Below are 18463 nucleotides of genomic sequence, written 5' to 3'. Positions count from 1 at the left end.
ACTGAGGTTATGTTTGGAAAAGCCAAAACTAAGGTTTAAAACTTTAGGTTTAGGTTTAAAATTAGCCAAACCTAAACTTAAAACTTTAAGTTTAGGCTTAAAACTTTAGGTTTAAAATTAAAATTTGCCTGACTTTTCCATGCTTCTGTTCTCTATACTTCCAAGATTTATACCACTTTTTTTTCTTTTTAAAGTTATCCATCAATTTTGAGTATTTTAATAAAAAACTAATTGCAGCTTTTACAGCTTTGACTTAGCCAGCACTCTCAGGTGATTGAGGAAAATCTGTAGAGACATTGAGAAGTGAAGCAGCTCACACCTGTATACCAACCTTGGTGTTGTGTTTCTGTGTCTGTCACTTTAGAAGCAAAAGCCTAAACCACAAACTTTTCTGCCTTGCTGCATCCAGAAGTGGAGTATTTGCTGCAGAAAGTTGAAATTTCAGTTCCAGAGGATGTTGCTCAGTCCAAATGACGGTGAAAACAAGTGAAGTAAATTGAAATTATTTCCTATGTTTTCTGGAGGTGATCAACTCTGATGACTGCATTTGTGTTTTGTGATATTTTGAAAATGTCATTTGAATTTAAAAGACCTGACTTTTTACCAATGTTTCTAAAAATGTAGCTGGTGCTGTTTAAGTTGTTTCCAGGATAGAATTATTCATAAAGATCCTCCAATAAGAGACCATAAATTACTCCTCATTTCACAAAGTCTGTCTACTGGTTTACCACACTATGTCTGGGGACTTCATCTATTGCAGATGCCTCTTCATTCTTTTATGTGACAAAATAAGGTTCCCTTCTGTAATAGGTCAACATTTCATTCCCAAATTCGCTTGAAAATTAGACAGCTTTGTTTCAAAGGGAAATGACAAATATTGTAAAATTCTGATGAAAACACAAAAAAGTCTTCAAACCTTCAGGTTATTTGGTAATTAATTTGCCATATTCTCCATTCTTTCTACTACTTCTTTGAACATATTTGAGGGACACTTAGAAAGGGACTAAGGTGTAGGAGTCAATAGCCCAGACTTTGTAAACATCTGCAGGTGAGACAGCAGGAGTGGCAGAGACTAACATTTTGATATCCAAATACCCTTGAAGTCAGGAGGAGGAAGGTGCTTCCCAGGATTTTGAGCTGTAGGAGCACACCAGAACCAGGAGTCTCCTTGAGTGTCTGAGACTGAGGGCAACTGGCATCACTGACCCACCAAAGTGGTGATATACTGTCTGAGCTGGCACACACACAGGCAAAGAAGCATGGTGGCTGTCCTTCACTCCCTGAAGTCTGGTTATAGATCACATTTCAGCCAGGATCTCCACAGCGCTCAGGGAAAAGTCAGAAAGCAACAGCTGAGATTTGCAGCAAGGTAGATGCTAGCTGGATGTAAGGGGGGAAAAAATCCACTGGGTGAGTGGTGCAGCCCTGAGAGAGAGAAAACTTCATCCTTGGAGATGCTTTCTTTGGAGAAGCTCAAGACACAGCTGGACATGGCCCAGGGCACCTTGCATTCCTTTTGGAGTTAGCCCTGAACTGAGCAAAGCTTGACTTGGGGGGCACCAGCAGTCACTTCTAGCCTCAGCTATCCCCTGGGAAAATGGCTTTCATGTAAGACACCCAGGGAGGTGTGCAAAGACTGAAAAAACATTCTCACACTTCAGAGAGATAAGGTGAAAGAAGAGAAATGGCTTCAGAAGAATGGTTTAGAGTAGAAATCTTGTTAAGATACTCCAGTTATAGAAAACAGTCTGTAAAGTTCTCTCAAGAATGCACATTTTCCAACATACAATGAAAAACCGGTTGTCTTCTGAAAGGATTTAATTCAAATCCTTAAGTCAGCAGCTAACTAACAACATTTAGTACTGAGCAGCTGAAAACTGTTGGCTATTCTGGAAGGTTATCCTCTTCCAGTTCATTATTATTTTGTGGATTTCATTTTCATTTAAGAGAATAGTTCTTGTTAGAAAACATTCACTGTGTCTGTAACAATGATACTATAATAAGTTCAAATGAGTGCCATTTTTTTAAATCCTCAAAAATGTACTACCTTTTTTTCTCTGAAATTTTTTTTCCAAAAGTAGGTTTGTTGTTACTTTTACTTTGCATGTTGTCTCACAGAGAAAAAAAAGTCATTGCAGTTAAATAGGAAGACATAAATCTATTTTTAACTCCAGTGATTAACATTTTAAGGCTGAAAATATTTTGAAAAGACAGGCAATCCTCTACCAAACTATAGTATAAACAAGGCTGCCACAGTCTTCAAATCTAACACAAGGCTAGGCTTTATGAATATCAGTGGAAGTTTTCTAGTCCTCTACTAGATCTGGAAACATAAATTATCAGTTTTATCAGTTTTCTGAATTTAAAGTCCCTCCTAGAAAGAAAGAAAATGTTTGGTAAAATCATGGCTTAAATGCAAACTAAAAACTTGACTGTATTTAAGTGTCCATGAGTAATGATTTTTTATACTGCTTAGGTTTAAAATTCCTCAGAAACAGTGGTTAAAATGTTTTAAGTGCTAAATTACAAGTTAGCTTTCCAAACTAAATCAACTGGATGGTACAGGAGATTGCAAATCAAAGTTTGCATCTTTTCCTTGAGACACTGATCCAAAGCCTGCTGAAGTTAACTGGAATCTTTCAAGTGAATCCACTTTGGGCCTTGGAAGAGAAACATTATGTAAACACTTTTGCCTTTATAATCACCTTCTGCTCCCATGCAGGATATGCAAACAAAATGGGAAACTAAGAATTGGATAAAAGCTTCTGAGTGCTGTGTCTGAGAGGCAGTGGTAAATATTCCATTTCAAGGCTCTGGCAAGCAAAGTTCACAAAATCAGCAGACAAGCATGGCCAGCCACCTCTGCTGCTGTATGCACAGCCCACCCTTTCAGGCTGGAGATCTTACAGGGCCATTGGGTCATCCTTTGCAAGGGCAAAGCCCTTCCTTGGGTCTGCCCCAACCCTCCTGCAGCCCCCTCACTCCCACAATTAACATACCTGTAGGAGATACCTGTGATGTGGCCAGGGTTAACTTTGTCTTACTGATACCTCTAGGTATCTGTGTGCTGAGTTTCACCCCTTTGCTTGGCATATTTGCACTGCTAAGCCTGATCCAAACATTTCCAAGTCATTGAAGTATAGTCTTATATCTTACCATGGAGCATAATAGTTTTAGCTCCATCTCATTCAGCCATCTGCAATGTGCTTTGAAGTCAAAAGGCTACATGAAATTAAGAATTTTGGTGCTCACCAGTCTTGTACGTACTGGTGTCACGTGACTATGAGCCAGATTTCCAATTCTTTTCTTTTTGCATCAACACAGATCAGTTTTACTTAGGCAAAATCCCAAAGCATAAAGCCAGATGCTGCTGCTGGGAGCAGGAAAGACAGGCAGGAGTGGGGTTCATTGCTCCTGGGGAATGTCCTCTCCATCCACAGCCCAGGCACTGCAACCCTCACCTCTCGGTCAGCACTTTGCCTTTCCATAGCATTTCACATCAGTGTGGAGCAGGGTTGAGTGTACTTTGGGTGGCAGGGTCAGAACTTGGTGAAGAATTTGCATCAAGTCCTGCCAAAACTTCCACATTTTCTGATCACTAGAACTTCATAGTGTTGAAAAGTGCATTAAATTGTTAAATATTTTTGCAGGACTGGAGGCTACCAGACCCCATGCCAGGCATCTGAGTCCTTTAATAGCAAAACTGAAAGTTTAAAACTGTGCTCCTGTCTGCTCCTTTAACAGTGACAGTTTCCCTATAGATTTCTGAGGATTTTGATCAAATTTAGTGGCAGCCTTTGTAATAGATGCTGTAATGAAGTTCAATGATTTTTGAAAACCTCTGCTGTGAACTGACTAGCTAAGGCACTGAAACACACTCCTGATCTGCTTCTTTCACAAGAAACACTCGTGCAGCAAGGCCTGAGCCCTCCCTGCCACCTGCTGCTGAGCTAGCTGCTTCTTGGCCCCTCTGAAAAACTTCTCCCCTCTTTCTTAATACAAAATTGATGGTTTGGCTTCATCAACTTTGTTCTGAAGTTTAAACCAAGGGTCCCTCAGAGCAAAATTTTGGTATAATACCATTTGATTGTTATGCATGATCTCTAAATATTGAATACAATTCTTAGCTCAATCTAAGGTTTATTGTTTTGTTATGGTAGTTAACATTTCACTGTAGGAAACCTGAGCTTGGTACCTCAGCTGCAATGAAAGGATGTTTATGGTAAACTTCCCCTCCCCAGTTTCCTAATTTACTCACTCCTAAAAAGCCCAGACCCCTACAGACTAATGCTTTTGTGCAGACCTGGACAAAAACTATCAGTGTAAAGCAACCTATACAATGAAAAATACGTAATTTACAGCCTGAAACTAAATTTATGTTGCTTAAAACAATTATTTTCTGTTGGAGAGGTGGAGGTGCTAAAACTAATTACTGCCTAGTTTTGCCCCTTGTAAGAGGTCAAGACATGAGACAGACGCAAGACTTATGTGGAAAAGTGGGGCTGTAACTTTACTGGAACCAAAAAGCTGGCCATAGTCAAGATGCTCCCTGGGCTATACCTCATATGAGTTTCCTATCCTTGGATAAAACACCAAATCTAGATTAAAAGCTCCCCCTTGCTTCAGGAAGACAGCCAGAGAGATTAGGCTGGGTGTCAGGACCTACGCCCAGCCGCTCACTTTACTCGAGGGAGCCACGTGGCAAAGGCTCTTCTGCTGCAGGGCAGGATTCAGACCTCTCTGTGTACAGATCAGCCCTTGGCACTGAGTCCTGGATTAAATATTAGCTTCAGTTTTAGCTACCTGCCAGTCATCCTCTTAGAAGCTGGCTTTTCAGGAAGATAAAAGCACCCAAAGCACCGAAGAAAAATCTACACTCATTGACAGTGGGCACATGGTCAGAGGAATGCTGTCTGGGCAAAATACAAAAGGCAGCAATAAATGTCCTGCTGCTGTGAAGCTTTCCCATCCAGCCTCATGGAAAGCAGCCTAAAGCCAGAGAACCTTGTCTGTGAGGGAGGTGGAAAATTTCACAAAGTGAGAAAAACTTGAACCTTTGAGAAGAATCTGGGTTCACCCTCCCAAGTTCTGCAGTAGGTGATAGCCCTGAGCATGGCATGGGACCTCGTCTCCTCCCACTGGTGTGACCATGGGGTGTCTTGAAGCACCTTCACCACCCCACTTCCCTAGGCAAGCCTAAGGAAAGGAAAGTCCCTTTGGGAAACTTGTCCTCTTGGGCATGCAGGAGTGTCTGACCATGAGTTGCAAAGAAACAACTGTACATCTACTGACAGTCTAACACACTAATTTTAGGGCTTTAACCCACTCTAATTATATTTGGGAGCATTTTTCTTGACATTTGGATGCTTGGGGCTGGCGAACCAGTCTCAGTGGATGATATTTGGTGCTTCTTGGATTTTCCAGACAAGGTAAGCCAACAAGCCTGAAGCAGCTGGGGCTGGCCAACTCCTCTTCCCTGTTGTGCAGATTCATGATGTGCCAAGGAAGCTCCACAAGCGGAGGCTCAAAGGTGAGAAGACAGTGGGGGGAGACGAAACTTTGGTTACCCATTATTTCACTTCACTTCAAATGACTCTGAACATCCAGAAGGAGAAAATACAGTGAAAATCTCTCCCTGAATGTGCAGGACAGTAAACATGAGACATTTCTACTGAAGCCCCAACACATGGTGGTCCTTTATTTGGATGAAACTTGTCTCCCACACCCTCACCGCTGGTGATGAATACCCCCAGATTTGTCCCAGAAGTGTTGTACCTGGCCATGTGGAAAAGGACAACTGTCTGCTGTGGAAAGAGCAGCAGATTGGGTTGTGGTTACCGATCCTGTCTGCGGCTGAGGGCTCGCTGATGGAGGAGCCTACATCCAGCCCTTAGCGATGCTCCTGCCTTCCAGAGGCGGCTGGCAGAAGTTGCTGATGTCTTTGGCTGCCCTGAGTGCCCCTCATTCAAGGTCCTGCATGGAATTCCTTTCTCTGCCAAGTGGTTTAAAAAAAAAAAAAGGGAAAAAAGAAGGAAAAAAAATAATTAGACTTACACTTAAAAAAACAGTTTGGAAAATATGTTGCTTAAAATCAACCCCCATTTAAAAAAATTAGTTCAAGATGTTGTCACTTCCCGAGCCAGGAGACATTGGGAGCACAATGCAGGGAGCCTGTCCAGCCCCTGCACTGCTGTCCGACAGGGACAAGTTATTATAGTGTGGGTGAGATTAAAAAAGGTTCTGAGCACCCAGACAAAATTTTCCTTTGTCTCTGTGCAGTGTGCGTGTAACCCAGTCTGTGACCTGCACTGACCAGGGGATGGAAAAGAGGTTCAAGAGTTTTACCTCTATGAAGTCATTTGTTTCAGACAAATTGCAAACAGCAACACAGATCCATCTGTGGTAAAGACTATTTCTGCCATGTTGTCAGTGGGATGTTGCTAAACAGGGCTGCCACAGACTCTCTTCACCCCACAGGCCACCCTCAGGACATCAAACTGTCAGGGAGAGATGCAGTAGGATGCTGATGCCAAGCAATCACAGAATCATAGAATGGTTTTAGGTAGGAGGGGACATAAAAGATCATCTCATTCCAACCCCCCTACCTTGGGTGGGGACACCTTCCATTAGACCAGGTTGCTCAAAGTCCCATCCAACCTGGCCTTCAACACTTCCAGTGTCCACAGGTTCTCTGGCAACAGGTTCCAGTGTCCCACCACCCTCACAGAAAATAATTTCTTCCAAATATCTGATCTAAGTCTATCCTTACCCTAATGCAGGAGGACGATGAGTCAGCTATGAGAGACATAGGAATAATGAAATCATTTAAGTGAGCAAGAACTGTGCTCTGTGTGTCTGTGTTTGTTAGGGTACGATACACACACCAAAGGCACTGAGGCATAAAGATGCCTGCTATCTGTTATTCTGTTATCACAATATCTGTGTTCCAGCATGACCATGCAATCACATTCACAATTTATTTTAGAATTGGGAAAGGAGAGGAAGAATAGCTTTTTTCTCTTTAGCACTTCAGGACCAGATCCAAATCTCTTGAAAATCAATGGGCACCTTTCCAATGCTTTCATTAGGTTTCAGCACATAACCTAGCTGCAGTAGAACAAGTGGGGATCATTATTTAGGCAGATAAACCTTCCATCACCTTAGACTAGCAATAAGTTTCAGTGTGACAGAGACATAACTCATATTTGGGAGTCAAAACATCGCTTGCTAGCTCTCTAACAACACTGGGAGATAACGTGGTTTTGGAACATTTCAAGGAGATACGAATTGAAATCTGCAGTGCATAAGCTGTTGCTTTCAGGAGCCCCTACATTTTCTTCTTTCTTTATTTGTTGCTCATTTCCTTAGTTTCAGCTTCCCCTTTCTTTGATTTATCCTACAGTCTTCACTTTAGTGAGGCAATACTCAGTGTACAGAACATGAACTCCAAGCTGAGTTTCTTCTTTTTAAGGCACCTCTAATTTGACCTTTCTCCATTTTTTAGCTTTGCAGCTCTTTTCAGCATCTTATAAGTTAAAATATATGGTACTGTAGTATGAAAAAAAGGACACAATAAAAATTGAAAATTGAAAATTTCATTTTCAAGGTATATTATAGTAGACAAAACCACTGATGGTGGTATGCTAATGGCTGGATGCAATAATCGAAAAGGTTTTTCCAGCCTAAAAATTTCTCTGAATCTATTAAGAAGTTTAGTAAGTGTATCCTTTAACATGATTTTTTAATTGTTTATATCTGCAATTACAACTTAGAGATTTTTTTTCTCTGTATTATCTGTATACATTTCTGAAGAATAACAAAAATGAGGGTCCAAAACATACTCTACAGTGACTTTCACATACAGAAAGCATATATATCATTGAATCTGGATCTCCCCAGATTATCTGTAGAAAGCAATTTATTTCCTTTAATTAATGTTATCAAAGTCTTGACTTTAATTTTTGAAAGTGAATGTCAGAAGTTATGTTTGAAGAGAATTTACAGGCAATTGAAATATTTACTATTTTGGATTTTTTTCCAGGTGTTGAACCAGTTGAATAAACCAGTCCTTAATAATATCTTTAAAGTGCTTAAATGTGAATTTAAGAAACTGAATTATGAAAGCTGAGTTGCTTTCATTCACCAATTTTTTAAAAAGATTGTTTCCTGTACATTGACAAGGTTCAATTTCATAAAGTGGTTTGAACAAACAGAGCCATTTTTCTCCTCTCACTTAAAGACAATACACTGCAGAGATTAGCAGAACATGTTATTTGCTTCCTCAGATTTTGGAAGAAGAGAAAATATTTGTTTTCTCATCAAAGCAATATATGTCCCATTTTATCATCTGCTGTGGGAGTAATTGATCCATATTTAAGTAAATGAAAAGCATGGCTACAGACTTACAGGTCTGAATTTCAGATCAGTTGATAACAATAATAATACTCCAAGAAATCAGTTATGTGATAAAGGAGGATTAAAAAATCCAGGAAATTAATCACTTCATGATATTTCTATCTACAGGAAAATTCATAGCAACTTTTGTTAAAATTTGCAGTATAAGGCTATAATACTTGCAACAACAACAACAAAACTTTACAAACCTGAATCTATGACTTTGGGGTTTTTTTTTTTGTTTTACAGATACTGAGCTTAAAAATTCCTGATAAACCGAAGTATTTTGTTTATTTCCATTAGAGAGATATGAAATGAGTCACTAAGTCTTTGACCTAAATGCCTGTTTGTTTGCGTATGTTATCTCCAAAAGACAGAAAAAAATGTTATTGGGCTATAGGTTATTTTTCAATCTGTGGGTTACTTTCAAAATTAAATAAAAAACATTTCTGCTTGGTTATATATGCTCATTACCTAGTGCCACTTTGCCCTCTTTCATATGTCCATTTTTCACATCAAAATAAGATTCACGCCTGTCCAAAGTTTCTTCCTAAATTCAAAATATAAGAAAAGAAGGTCAGAAAATAAGAGGTTAACCATAACTTCTAACACTATAAATCCACCCAAGCATAAACAGCAAGGTGAATTGGTTTCTTAATGTTTACTGTGACTTTAAAATGAGTAGTAAGGAATCTCCAGTGCTGGAAAATTGAAGATTATTAAGGGTAATGAGTATCAAACAGAACTTAGAAATTGGGGCATAAAGCAGGCCAAAGCTGTGCTGGCTCTGAAGAAGTAAGGGTTAGGAGCAAGACTCATTGAGCTTATGCCAGAGAAATTCTCATTTGAACAAAACATTCCACAAAATCCACTGTACCTTGTCTGTGTTCCAGCAGCTTTCACAAAGGCCAGGCATCGCAGTGGGACATTTTCCTGCTCACTCATGCAGTCTGGTGCTGAGCATTTCAGACTGAGATGTTGGATGTTGGGTGCCACAATGGCAAAAAAATGGACAGTCACTGCCTCGGAAGGTAAAGCTTGATAAGGAGTTACCTTGATGGCCTTGGGTTAACCTTTGGGCATGACTTTGAAAATGCCCATTTGCAATCATCCAGTGACGGTTTGGGTCTTGTTTTGAGTTCATTTGCCTTGAATAGATGAGGAACTTGGTGTCATAATGTCCTAGAGTTAGCACAGCATTAAAATCCAGAATTTCAAGTAGATTATTTCAGTTTTGCCCAGCTGTGTTCACATCTCCTCTTGGAATCCTTGGAAAACTCTGTGTGGCCTAAATTTGAGTCCTCTCAAGGTATTTCATCCAAATGGAACTGGCTTATCCAGATTATTAGCAGAGGATGCCACCATCTACACTGTATGGAAACCTCAAGCAACAGGGACCTTTTGGAGTTTCACACATGCCTGTACATGCATTACAGCTTGGGAGGCCAAAGCTTTTCTGTTCACCATGTCCGGATGACCTTTTGTGGTGCTCGAGGTGCACTGAGGTTTGACCCACGGGCCCTGTGCACCAAACAGGACACCCAGGCAACATCACAGAGCCCGTGAGCAATGCTGACAAACACTGAGCAGAGCAGGAGTGAAGAAAATCCAATTTGCACTGAGCACCAACACTGAGCCTTGGCCTTACGAAATGCACTTACTGGCAGAAGGCTGCTGTTTGCTTCCGCTTTCTTTTTCGCTGGGGCCAAGTCTTTAATCTCAGCCAGTGCCACCCCTGAGCAGTCTGGCCTGTGCTCTTTGGGGGCTGCTGAGATCCCAGCAGCCTCCTGCCAGGAGTTCATTAATTACAAGAGCAGGAGCGCTGCCTGTGCGCCGTGCCAGCGTGTGACTTCCAGGCCTTTGACGGTGTGTGTTTATGCAAGCGCAGACCACGCTGGCTGGTGTCCGCTGCGCCTCGCAGGGTGACAGGGAAATGACAGTCAATTCAGGGGTGTGCTCGTGAGTCGCTGACGTGAAAATATCCTGCCTTCATCATGCCAGAGAGGAGCCAGTGTCACACTCAGAACCGTGAGGTCACTTCCCTCATATCATGTCACCTGTCTCCTGGGGGACTTGCACGGACAGAGCAGCAAAGCTGACGGATTCATATTTTGTTTCACAGGTAGTTCACCATCACTCTGCTGCTGAGGTCAGTGGAAATGGAAACAAGACTGAGCCAGGCTGAGCCATGGAGTTCTCTGATACGGCCCTTGGAGCTGCCCAGCTCCAGGAGGGTTGCTTTCCTGGATTTCACATACAGAAAGTAGCATGCAAGAGTCACTGACTTGCTTGATGCCAGCCAGAGTAGCTCCACTGGACGCTGTAGGCTGACACAGTTTTGCACTGCACAAAGATCTGGAGGAAGGTCTTTTGAGCCTCCTGATTGCAATGAGCCACCCAGATTCCAATTCAAACGTAAACCTATTCTAAGACAGTTTAAAAATATAAAATTAGTGCTTAGTTTCTTGACTGCTAGCATCAAATCTGGCCAAGACAGCTATCTGTAATTTTAGAATATGTTGAGAAGATTTATAGATCTCATGAAAGCACTCTTTTCCATCTCCCTGGAGATTTAGCCTTCCACTTGCTTTTTAACTTCAGCCCATCTTTAGATCCTGTGGAAATAACACTAAAGCTAAATGCAGAACAAAAATGAGTTCACACCATCTGGAAAAGCTTCTTTCTTGGAGAGGCCATGTTTAACTTAGGAAGGCCCCTACCAGGATAGCAGGAGTTCAAATGAAAAGCTTTTTGTAATAAATGGATTTTAACGGTTTATGCAGTGGTAAAGAGCATCACACTTTCAGATAAACTTGTCAGGGTTTGCCACAAAGGAACATCAAAATATCAATGAGTTTCATGAGTAGACATCAACCTTTTTTAATGTTAGACTGAAACAAAGGGTTTGAGGTATAGGAACAGGGGAAGATTAATAAGACTGAAAAAGCTTAATATGATGATTATAGAAGTGATGGAAAGTTCCAAAGATGGTGTTATAACCATTGCGTGTAAAATGAAGAATAAATAACCACAGCAACAGTAACCAGTGTTTTTATGACTTGGCAATTTTATATGTTATCCTTCTATTATACATAAATACATGACATAAAACTGAATATAATATGCCATTAAGAGTGAGGGCTGAAGTGTTCTCAATTTACATCTGAAAAGAGATCAAGCATCTTAGTACCAAAGAGGAAATATTTATAATATATCAGTAAGTTCAAAAAATGGAAGCATCATGATGAAGTAATTGGAAAAACAAAGTGGCGTGAGAGAGCTTGGAGCAGAGGCCAGCCATAGGGTGGATAGAGGAGGAAAGACTTTTGGCAGAAAAGTATAAGCTTAAACTTCACTGAGTGGCAGCTGAGCCCTGCAGCTACTGCAGATAAAATACTAGGAGCAATAGAGTGAACTGGCCTCTGCTCTTCCGAGAGCTGAATCAATTACAGACACTAATTTTCCTTTATCGAGTTTTCCAGTCTTTCATTAAAAAATTTCACGAGAAGGATTAAAAAAATGCAATGAACAATGAACAAATATGGAGTCCAAATCATTGTCATACCAGACTGGAACCAAAGATATTTGTTAGACTCTGTCATGATGCTCCCTCATGCCCAGCTGCAGATTACAGAGCTGTTGATATCCGTGCTACAGAACATTGCAATATCAATCTTGAACTGTGCACTGGGATGTCTGCTTTCCTGTCATACTTGCCAGAATAATGTGGCTGAAAGTCTGATCTGAAGCTGAATGCTTTATTTCTGTTATCTGACACTGTGCAAAGGGTGAGACTAATCTTTCATTGTCTGTCAGCAAACTAAGAAGTGGACTCTCTGAGTTTATCTCCCACTGATCTTGACTACATACTTGCATAAACTCACAGAAAGTTTAGGCTTTCAGCTTTCTAAAAGATTAGATGATGCAGTGTCCTTCACAGAAGGCTGTAGGTCAGTCACCAGCATTGTTCCTCAGGGCTCAATTCTAGGGACAGTTCTGTTCAATATATTTACCAGTGATCTGGAGACTGGAGTTGGAAGTTTGCTGATGGTGCTAAACTGGAATGTGCTGTTGACTCTCTTAAGGGACAAGAGGCCTTGCACAGGGATCTGGATAGATTGGAGCACTGAGCAATCATCAGTGGCAGGAAACAACAAGAACAAATGATGGCATGAAGAAATACTTTCCACAAGTATGAACTGGGAGTGTCATGGCTGGAGAGCAGCCCCACAGGAAAGGATCTTGGCCTGCAGGCTGACAGCAGGCTCAATACAAGTCAGCAGTGGCAAACCCATCTTGGGATGCACCAAATACACCACAACCAGCTGGTCAAAAGGGATGATTGCCCTGCTGTATTTAGCACTGGTGCAGAGTCATCTTGACTACTGTGAGTCCCAAAATTTAACAAGGATGTGAAGGTCATGTGTGGGAATGGCTAAAAAGCTGCTTCCAACAGAAAGGATATAAAGAATTTTAAGTTAAGTTTCTGACTCTCTTTCAGGGCAGATGTTCACAAGCATTATCACAATGTGCAGGTGTAGCCAGAAGCAGGTTAATGCAATCCTCAGTTTAGCTTGAAAAAATATCACTTGAAGTCTGGCAAAACTGAAGACAGAATTTTGTAAATCCACTACATCTTGTGGAGAGCCATTTGATGGTGGGACTGTGTGGAGAGAACAGATTTCTGTCTCACTCACTTGTCTCTCGTGGCAAGGAGTTAATGGCACAGTTTGTATCCAACACAGTTGCTATGATCTCCACCTCTCCAGGCAAATTTGCCCACAGAGTTTCTTGGAATATTCTGAATTATGGGCTGTTTATCTTCCTGGTGAGTGCCCTTCACCCAAGCTCTCTCTGGAGAGAGTGAACAAGACGGTCTATACACACCATTCCGTCACAGGACATATTTTGTTTGACCACACATCCTTCCTGAACCCTGCCATATAAAATAACCCAAACAATGGAACTGCCTGGAACCAAAAGAAGTGGTGCCAGGTGAACCCAGTTTCCTTCAAATCAGAGACCCAGACACTGGGTCAAACCACAGATAATACAAGTCTTGAAAATATGTAGCTGATATTGAAAAAAATGCTGAAAATTATCTGAAATTGCTAACCTTTACCAGAAACAGGAAAGTTGATAACTGACTGATGCACAAAGAAGACTCTTTCTAGGAAAAAAAAACAAAAAACCAGAAGTTTTAAGAATGTGATTTTCTCTGTTTGGTAATGTGTTTTTTATGTATGAATTTGTATTTTTTATTTTGGCATTTAAAAAATCCAACCTCCAAACATTCCTATTTTATTTTTATTTTTTACTCTGTTTTAAAATTATTTTGATTTTTTGCCTTTGAGGAGGAAGAACAATAACAATGTCATGTATTACTTTGGGAGTAAAAGTTGAAATAATTTGAGTTTATGAATTTAGGCCAAGCAGTTCCTGTTTCCTGAAAAGGGAGAATAAGGATTGGTGACAGTCGCACAGAAAAGTGTGGTATTGGTATTTCCCAAATGATGAAACACCTTGATAGGACACCTTGATATTTTCCAAAATGCTTGGTATTTTCCAAATTATGACACACCTTGATAAGACACAAACCACACTGTTTGCCTTTCAAAACTTTCTCTGCTGTGGTTGTTGAGTAGTGATGCATGAAAAGCACTCCTGTGCCTGCCTGGTGCTTGTGTTCCCCACATGGAATGCTGAAAAGTGGCAGCTCCCCATGGGGCTGCAAGCCTGGAACCCTTCCAAGCAAAGGCTGTTCTGCACAAGCAAGAGCCCCTGGAGAAATGGAGCCAAGGGAAGAGCAGAGCTCACTCCCACTCCAGGTTTACAGTGGGCTAAAGAGAGTCCAGGGCATGTGTGGTTCCTTGGAAGCACAAGTGCAGCAGGAAAGAACAGAATTGGAAAGGCCCAGAGGAGCCCTGGCAAGGGGCTTTGCTCAATTACACACAGGACAAGAAGCAACCCCTGGGGGCCACCCTCAGAGCCTGGAAAATTTGTTTTCCCCAGATGTGGGGCATGAGGGTCACCTTCATGGAGCATGAGCAGCAGGCAGCAATGTGGCCAAGAGGAACTCTAGAAGCCCTGACCAATGGTCATGCTTGATGCTGCAGAGGAAGGCCAAAAAGGCATGGAAAAGTGTGCCAATCTGTCCCACAGGAAAATTCCTTCCTGATCTCAGCACCAGTACAGGCTGTTCTCTAGGCAGGTAGGTATGTGTCCAAGATCTGTATTGTTAACTCACAGGTTGGTCAACAACTCCCAGAAGATGTCTAAAACCTGTTATCCCTTAGCCTGGAGCTGTCTCAGGGTGTTGTGAAAGTGGCCACACTCAAATGGATGCTGAACTAGCACATCCTGACCCAATAAGCTCTGGCTGTACCATTTGCATTGCCATCCTGTGCTGTATCTAGCAATAATTCAGACTGGAAGTAACAACTTCCTATATAATTGGCACTGAGTTCCACATCAAAATACAAAAATATTCACATCTTTTGGCTGCCATAGGTGGAATTTTTTTCAGAAGTGCAAGTGAGACTTGGCTTTTTTCTTTTACTTTATTTTTTAACTATGGCCATTGATGGCCTGATGTGAGGTTTAGATCTCATCCCAAACATTTTCCTATGGGCTGCTGTTAAATAGCAGGGCATTTAGTGTGAGGGTTTTCAGTACAAAGCAAGTGCTGTTTACAGCACTGGAGTGCTGTGATCCTGCTCACACCCTCGGGTTCAGGTGCCCAAAGTTCAGTGCAGTTCTCAAGGCACCTGACCAAACACACACCACTTATGTCTCCCTCCTCTACAGCCCTTTGCCAGCCATGTTTCAGGGAGCTGCTCTAGAAATAAAGGAGAAAGTTCAAATGCTGTATTGTGCTTGGCTGCCCTTGCCTGGTGCTTTTGGCTCACAGGGACATGTTTCACCATTGAGGCAATACCCAATATTTTATTCTGCTGTTTTAAAAGATCTTCTGGAGGAACAGATTTTGTTAGTGAGCAACACATCTGACATCATGCTAGAGCTGCTCTAATATGGGCAACATTGACCCCCAGTCTTTGAAGCACAATAATGCTTTGCTTCTTGTGGCTTAGCTTTTGCCATTGCGTGTTTCACGAGTCCAGCTCAGGCAGCTCAGTGATGGGAGAGGCAGCAGGTGTATGGGAACTTGTCTTACATCACTTCATCCTGGACTTCACCCTCTGATTATTACTCCTAATGTTTCCCACGGGGACTATCAGACATTTTCATCCACATCTGTAAGAGTGAGACTGTTGGAACAAATAAGGGCAATATCATCTTGGCAGCGTGAGCTAGCACAAGGTGGAAATTAAATGGGAGTTGGGCACTTTCAATGTCCAAATTCAGCAACTCTGTTAAGAAAACTTTTCTTGGAATTGAAAGAACAGAATCATAAGCGCCGACTGTTTATTTCCACCAGCTAGAGATTATTTCATGCCTAATCTATTCACTTCAGTAGGAGGTGTAAATGTTTCATACTTCCCTGAAGCAAGTGTGAAAGGTCAAATCCATCCAAGGCCTCCTTCCTTTTGCAGGGCACCCAAAAGGCATGCCCTGGTCCCTACAGGGCCATCAGCCCCTGAGTGAGCAGCATCTGTGTGAGCAAACCCCATGAGTGCTCTGTCAGATTGGTGAGGTCTGCCAGGGATTTGTATTGCCCAAAAAGAAATGCTGATGTTTAGTAACCTTTGAATATGGATTTGGTCCCCCATAATTAATATCCTTTCTGTAAATTCATAAAACAGGCTGAGAAGGGGCAGGCAAACATGGTTCTCCATCTTCCTTTCTTCTCTCTCTCCTCCACTTTTCTTTGGAGTGTGGCTGACTGCTTTTTTTGGGCTACCACTCTCTTGGTATACTTTATTTTCATAATTTCTTTTTTTCACCTTGCTCTATTGTTGCTGTTTTTCTACCTGCTCACCTACATGAAGCATGAACTTTAGAGATTCCTGAATGAGATTCCCCATCTAGGATGTCCCAGCAGGCTGGAAATAGGGAAAAACGTCTTCAGTTTGGGTAAGCTTTCTCCCATGGTAAGAGACATTGTCTGTTGCTCATAGCCTCCTCTGTGTTCAAGCAAGTGCTTTTGACAAAAGATCCAGAACAGGTCCTGTGCTGGAGTAAAACATCATATTTCTTTGGAAATCTGCAGAGTACTGAGCCAACACACAAGAAAAGAAACCCGATTCTTTTGACAGGACTGGGTCTGCAGGAAGAGACAATGTCTTTAATTAGCTGAATTTGTATGATTGCAAAAGTAGTCAGCTTTAGGCAAGAGCTCCTCTTCAAGTCTACAACAGAAGCAGCTTCTTTCAAAGCTGAATGCCAGCTGAGAGGGTTTATTCAGAGTTTAGTTCTTCTGACAAGCTTATTTATTTATTTACTTTAAGCAAAAGTTCTAAGGCTACAAAATTTATATTAAAACTATATATTGCTTTATAGATACAGTGTTTGTTCCACGACAAATCTTTGGAGCTTTCTAAATAAAATTTCAAAAGTCAACATTTTCTGAAAATAACTTTTACATCATTTCTGTAGAATGCTAGGAGAAGACATCTTGTTTTCTGTCTCTCTATGAAGCAACTTCTCAAGAATGAATTATGGTCATGCATACAGGATTTAGTACAGCATCTCACTTTAATAAAGCAAAAGCAATGTGGGCTGCCCAGCATAGTTGCCCATCTCCTTTGGAGAGATGTGGTCTATTTCCTAGGGTTAAGTGTCTACAGACTCTGCAGAGCCCAGAGTTTTAACAGTCATCATAGCTGGTAATCATTTGGGCCACCAGTAAGGGTATCCCTGGTGTCACTTTGTCATTACTCTCAGCATTTCCACCTCCTGTGCTCTTGCCAGTGCAAACTGCTGCCAATATCAAGAATGTCCTTCTTTATACAAGTCACTGATTATGAGGTATTGCAGCAATAAACAAGAGCTGCTACATGGCACCAAGTCTGTGGTAAAAAAAACCCAAACCCAACATTCTTATGAAAAATCATCCCATCAAATTAACAAATGCAGCTCACATACAAAAAAAAGGAGAAGAAGGAGAAACCACATAAATAATTTCAAAATGGCACAGCAATGGAAAGATAGGAAGGACTTCTCCCACAACTTCAAAAGTCCTGTAGGAAAGCGGAGAAGACCTGGCCTGTGTGTGGGGACAGTGAGGTCCCTGATAGATCGGAAGATGGGACAGTGGGACAGGCTGAAGGGCACTCTCTGGCCACACCGGGGCTGTCACAGACTGCTGGACTGGGGCAGGAGGCAAACCCTGCCAGACAGGCCAGGATGGCAGTGGCAGAGGTGATGGGAGCGGGCACGCAATCTCCATGGAAAACAAAACTGAGTCACTGGCCTGGCCTGAAGGATAATTTTAGTGCAGAGGGTGAAACCCAACCCTCTCCTTCAGCATGATATGCGCCGTGATGTAGAGCTGGCAACTCAGCTGCTGCTGTTTCAGGAACGTCAAAGCTGTTTATCAGCTCTGGGCAAGCGTGGGAAAAACCTTGGCGGGGAGCAGGGTGAGCCCAGCAGGTTTTCCTTTCATTTCCTCTCCTTCCCTTTTGCTCATGAGCCCCTTAGCCTGGCGTCATGGAAGGCTGAGCTGAGCCCAATTAATGGTGACAGCCGGGTGCTGAGGGCGTGAGCAACACCCCCGTGCACGGAGTGAGCGCGCAGGGCACAAAGGTGAGCCCAGACAGGTAACACACACACGTAATTTTATTCCACGTTGTAAGGCAGGGGCTGGGAACCCTCCATGACATTGGTGCTACTGCCCCACTGCCTCCAGGCCTCTGAGGGCCCCAGTGGTGGAGGCAGTGATGTCGGCCCAGAGCTATCACAATCAGAAAGGCAAGAGCGGGTGGAAAGCAGAATTACTGTTCTCACCTTGCAGAGTGGGAAAGAAAGGAGTCTGAAGTAGATTCCTATGGATGTAGTGGTGAGAAGATTATTCTTCAGTCTTCAAAGATAGCAGGCAGCTCTCTTTTAAAGGCACACACATTCTTGTAGATAGACATGCAGGTCATCAGTCATGCATTCACACTTGCAA

This window comes from Ammospiza nelsoni, chromosome 1, assembly GCF_027579445.1.
Source record: "Ammospiza nelsoni isolate bAmmNel1 chromosome 1, bAmmNel1.pri, whole genome shotgun sequence".
In the NCBI taxonomy this organism is placed as follows: Eukaryota; Metazoa; Chordata; class Aves; order Passeriformes; family Passerellidae; genus Ammospiza; species Ammospiza nelsoni.
This window is presented reverse-complemented; position numbering follows the sequence as displayed.